This window comes from Elephantulus edwardii, unplaced genomic scaffold, assembly GCF_000299155.1.
Source record: "Elephantulus edwardii isolate Elephantulus edwardi_28Jun2011 unplaced genomic scaffold, EleEdw1.0 scaffold00132, whole genome shotgun sequence".
NCBI classification, from domain to species: Eukaryota; Metazoa; Chordata; class Mammalia; order Macroscelidea; family Macroscelididae; genus Elephantulus; species Elephantulus edwardii.
The window spans coordinates 4,243,350-4,248,577 of NW_006399882.1; the positions used below are offsets into that span (position 1 = coordinate 4,243,350).

At 45.2% G+C, this 5,228-nt stretch overlaps 1 pseudogene; it reads left to right on the top strand.

Annotated features, from left to right (window-relative positions):
- Window positions 1–3,738: 3,738 nt before the first annotated feature.
- Window positions 3,739–4,613, top strand: LOC102867190 (annotated as a pseudogene).
- The last annotated feature ends 615 nt before the right edge of the window (window positions 4,614–5,228 follow it).

Consider the following 5,228-nt stretch of genomic DNA (forward strand, 5'->3'; position numbering starts at 1 on the left):
GGACAAATGCTGCATACTGCCATAGTGTTGTAAAATGGGATTGACATAGGGGTTGGGGGGAGACTGAGAAATATAAGATAAATTATGTATACTGCATTGAAACAGATGAGGGAGAGAACTGTTTAAAAGGGATATATGATTAGGTATTATTGTCATGACAGGAGTCCAAGATGAAGGCTGCAGAGTGATGTGGACTTGGGGAGAGGGATTGTATAACAATGAAAGAATTTTTCTTTTACTTTTCAAAGAGAAGAGCAAACTGCGGGGGAGGGGTGAGCAGGGAGAAAAGTGCAACAATGAATGACCGGAAATCCAAAGTCTCTGTAAATTTTAATTAAAATGAATAATAATAATAATAAAATAAAAAAGAATAAAACATGAAGATGCAGTTTAAAATTTCTGATTTACAAAATTCATACTGTTTCAATGGGAAGCTTTAAAACAAACCATCATTGGCTTTTTAAAGGTTAAAACAATATTTATAGCTGATACTCAAGACGCAAGAAATAGAGAAATTAATGGTTTGTCACTTAGAGAAGAACTCTTTGGTAAAATGCAGTTTTCATTGTCAGTTGGAGCAGACTGAAACCAGGGAAGAGTATTTGAATGTTATTCCAAACAAAGACGTTCTCTCCTAGGACAACCATATTCAAATAACAATTGAAAAACTTGAAATCCCTTTAGAGATGGAGGGATAGGGACTTTGCTAATGAATGCTATTTCCAATTCTCCCAAGAAAAATAATAAAGGCCAGATTGATTTTCCCCCCCAAAGCAACTGCATAGGCATTTCTTAAGCCTCACCCAGGTAGCTAACCTCTGACTTGGTATTTCGAGCCTGTAGGTCATGATATGCCATTTTCATAAGCATTTACATAAATAACTCGAGAGATGGATGCTGCTGGCATTTTACTGGCTGCTTTTAATCTTTTTTTTTCCCTGTGATACAATTTCAAATAACTTCAAGGCACAACATAATTCCTTGAGTTACCTAAATGGAGAAAGCCCCCATTCCCAGTGCCCCCAAGTTCCTTGTGTTAAAGGCTTTCTTAATAGCAATGATGGGATGAGAGCAGGACTGCAGTGGTTCCAGAAGGAAGGCTGATGAAAGGAGGGACAGGGAAGATCAGAATCAACCAACGGATTAACAGAGCCCAGGAGACTGTTCCAAGCCGCAAACTGCAATGGCGCACATGGTGGCTGGAGTCCTCCCCCAGGGCTGATCACAAGCCAGCGGGCTTTCTGTGATTAGGAGCCCTGCGTCTGTGCACGTTACCATGGTGACACCAAGACTGATTAAAAGTAGTTTGTGTTCCATGTACATCCATTCCCTTGTGGTCTTAAGTATAACACACACACACACACACACACACACACACACACACACACACACACGCTTCCTCAAACATGGCTACACAGACACACAAGTTGACATTGATCACAAATGCTTTTGTTGGGGAGGAATTTGATTCCAGTATTATTTTGAATCTTACTCGTCATACTGAAACGCTTACGTGACCGCAGACCTCCCTGAGACCACGTCGTCTCTTCTCAGCTGGTGAGGTCTAAGGTGGAGTGAGGTCCCAGCTGAAATGTCAGTATGAGGGCTGCCTTAGAGATTCTTCTTTTCTTGAATTTGTGTTTCAGTTTTGTAAAGTCCATTGGGTCTTTCTTAGAACACAGACAACCTTTATTGTGTTGAGTTGTTATTGTTAGGTATTATTGAGTACGACTGATAGCAACCCTGTGAACAGATCTGAACCCTCTCTTATCCTGTGCCAACCTCACAATCTCTGACACACTCAAGCCCACTGCTGTGGTCACTGCGTCAATCCACCTGGTTGAGGGTCTTCCTCTCCTTTGCCCCTCCCTCCACCTTTCCAAGCACGATGTCCCTCTCCAAGGAATAACCTCTCCTAGCAAGATGCCCAAGTATGACGAAGTTTCATCATCTTTGAGGGGGAAAGGAGGTGTGTGAATTCCAACAGGAGATATGTTGGAGAGATAAAACCCAAGTAAATCCCTTATTATTGCCTAGCTAAAAGGAGCCCTGGTGACACTGTGCGTTACGTGCTGGACTGAAGAAAGGTCAGTGGCTCCAACCCACCAGGTCTCCATGGGACAAAGATGAGTCATTGCATTTGTAAAGATTTATGGACGTGGAAGCCTGATGGGGGGTTGACATGGGCTGGAATCAACTCAACAGCAACAGGTTTGGTTTTTTGTTTCATTTTTATTTTGGTGGAAGGAATCCTCTGGGCGCCCCATCTTAAGTGAAGTCCTAGTGGCCCTGTGGTTAAGTGTTTGGCAACTTAGGAGAAAAGACCTGTCAATTTGCTCCCTAAAGATGATTGTAGACCATCATGTTGATTCTGACTCGCAGGGACCCTATAGGCCAGAGCGGAGCTGCCAGTAGAACATTCTAGGCTGGTATCTTTGTGAAAGCAGGCTTTCCTTCCGCAGAGCTGCAGGTGGACTCACCCTGCTGGCCTTTCGGTTAGCAGCCTAACGTTGAACTCTTCTGCCACTAGACTTCCAAACATATTCTGGAGGGAGCGTACTTCCTGGAAGGCTCTGTACTGAGCACTTTTTAATGCTTGTTATTTTATTTAACCTTCACAGTAGGTTGTGCTATTGTTAATTCTATCTGATGGGGAGAAACGCACTCAGAGGTCCTGGGCAGTGAGTGAAAAGGTGGGTGGCATCAGCGCAGGTGTGTGTGACTCACTGCTGATGCGGCTTCTGGTCCTCTTCGTGTTTGTTCGTTTATTCCTTCATCTAGAAATGAATGTCTCTGTGTGTGAAGGAGCCATAATGGTGCTGTGGTGAATGCGTTTGACTTCTAACCAAAAGGTTGACAGTTTGAACCCATCAGCTGCTCTGCAGGAGCCAGATGATGCAATCTTCTGCCGGGAAGATTACAGCCTTGGAAATTCCAAGGGGCAGTTCCACTCGGTACCCCAGGCCAGCCTGGGATCAGAATTGACTTGCTGGCAGTGGGTTCTGAGTACCAGGACTATGCTATGAAATCAAGGTGGTATGGCTGTGAATAAGTACTGTGCTACGAATGGTGACAGATATCAGGAAGAAATAAGAAATGATGCCTGCTTTTAAGGGGAAACAAATGCCCAGTGGGTTATCACAACATTTTAAGAGCAAGGGCAGAGCTGTTGGCAAATGCGCTGAGTCACCACGACACAGCTCAGGAGCTCCTCTCTCCTCACTCTTCTCCTGGAACCTGAGATTCTCATAACCTGCCCCCTTTTCAATCCACCAGCATCCCTCCTCCACTCTATCAAGCCAATTTTCTCTGCCTTATCATGCTCTAAGGCAATCTATCTTCAATATATCTCTGCCAAATCTATGCTCCTCAGGCCTTGTCTTTTTCCTGGGGATTTTTATCAAAACGTTTGTCCAAAGAGAGACAATTTTCTACCTAAAAATTTCTCATAGTTTCTTGCCAAACCGAAACCTTGTCATCAGTTGAACCTGCCTCACCACCATCCCGGTCTCTGGGGTTTTCTTGACTATAATCCCTACGACAGAATTCGATTCTCAGGCATTTCTCCTGAGTATTATTGAGGGTGTTTGATTCACCCATCTTTAGGAAAGTGTAAAGCACAAACCATATGCATCATTCAGGAACAATATTTTCCCATGTGGAATTTTGATACCTGCTACTAATACTAATGCTATAATAGCCAGCCGCATAGAAGTTATTAAAAATTCCCATCACCAAATGGTGAATAATGCCGGTGAAGCAGGAGGGCGTGGAGGTGGCGGAGGCCCTGGGAGGGGAGCCCGTGGCAGTTTCCACGGAGGCTTCAGTAGTGGTCTGTGGGGTCAGGGTGGTGGCCGTGGACAGGGCTTAGGAGGGGCCACAGAGCTCGAGGAGGTAAAGCCGAGGACAAGGAGTGGCTCCCTGTCACCAAGTCTGGTCAAAGATACGAAGAACAAATCCTTGGAGGAGATTTCTCTCTTTTCACTGCCCATCAAGGAGTCTGAGATCACTGACTTTTTCCTGGGGATGTCCCTCAAGGGTGAGGTCTTGAAAATCATGCCTGTGCAGAAGCAGACACGTGCTGGCCAGTGGATCAGGTTCAAGGCCTTTGCCGCCATTGGAAACTATAATGGCTATGTTGGCCTGGGCTTCAAGTGCTCCAAGGAGGTGGCTACTGCCATCCATGGGGCCGTCATCCTGGCGAAGCTCTCCATTGTCCCTGTGCAGTGTGGCTACTGGGGGAACAAGATAGGCAAGTTTCACATGTTCCCTGCAAGGTGACCGGGTGTTGTGGCTCTGTGTTGGTGCGTCTGATCCCTGCACGCTGAGGCACTGGAATCATCTTGGCCCTTGTGCCCAAGAAACTGCTGCTGATGGCTGGAATTGATGACATTGATGACACGTCAGCCAGGGGCTGCACAGCTACCCTGGACAATTTCATCGAGGCCACTTTTGGTGCCATCTCCAATGCCTCCAGCTACTTGACCCCAGATCTCTGGGAAGAGACTGTGTTCACCAAGTCTCCCTACCAGGAATTTACAGATCATCTTGTAAAGACTCACACCAGAGTCTCTGTGCAGAGGACTCAGGCTCCAGCTGTGGCAACCACATAGTGGATTTTGTATAACAAATAAAGTGAATTAAGTTAAAAGAAATTCCCATTCCAACTAGAACGCTGGTATCTCTGCCACCCATACCTTTATGTGGGGCACACCTAGGCCACATTTGACATATTTACAGATTGAAAATATGAACAAGATGATTGAACTTGCTCATCACCTCACAGTTCCATGGCTGAAAGATGTAAAATTGATTAAATCTATCGCAAACAGCTAGGAGACACAGCTCTCCCTCAGTCACGTAAGCATGAATGCATGCCAACACAGTCAGGGTCTAAGTGTTCTCGGGAAGGTGAGTGTATAGGTTACAATAAACTCGCTTCTGTCGAGTTGGGACTCTTGACTTGTGGTAATTGGTGGATGTCAGAGGGTAGCTGCACTCCATGGGGTTTTTAATTGATGAATTTCGGAAGGAGATTGGCAGGTATTGTGGATACGCTTGACTCTTCAGCCTAGACTGCTATGTTATTGTCGTTGTTAAGTGCCATTGAGTCATAGTTGACTCATAGCAACCCTATGAATGAAATGAATTTCCGGAGGTAAGCCGTTTGAAAAGTGGATGCCACTCCTGCTTCCAAACTTGTTTTAATCGGGAAGCTCCAGCAAACA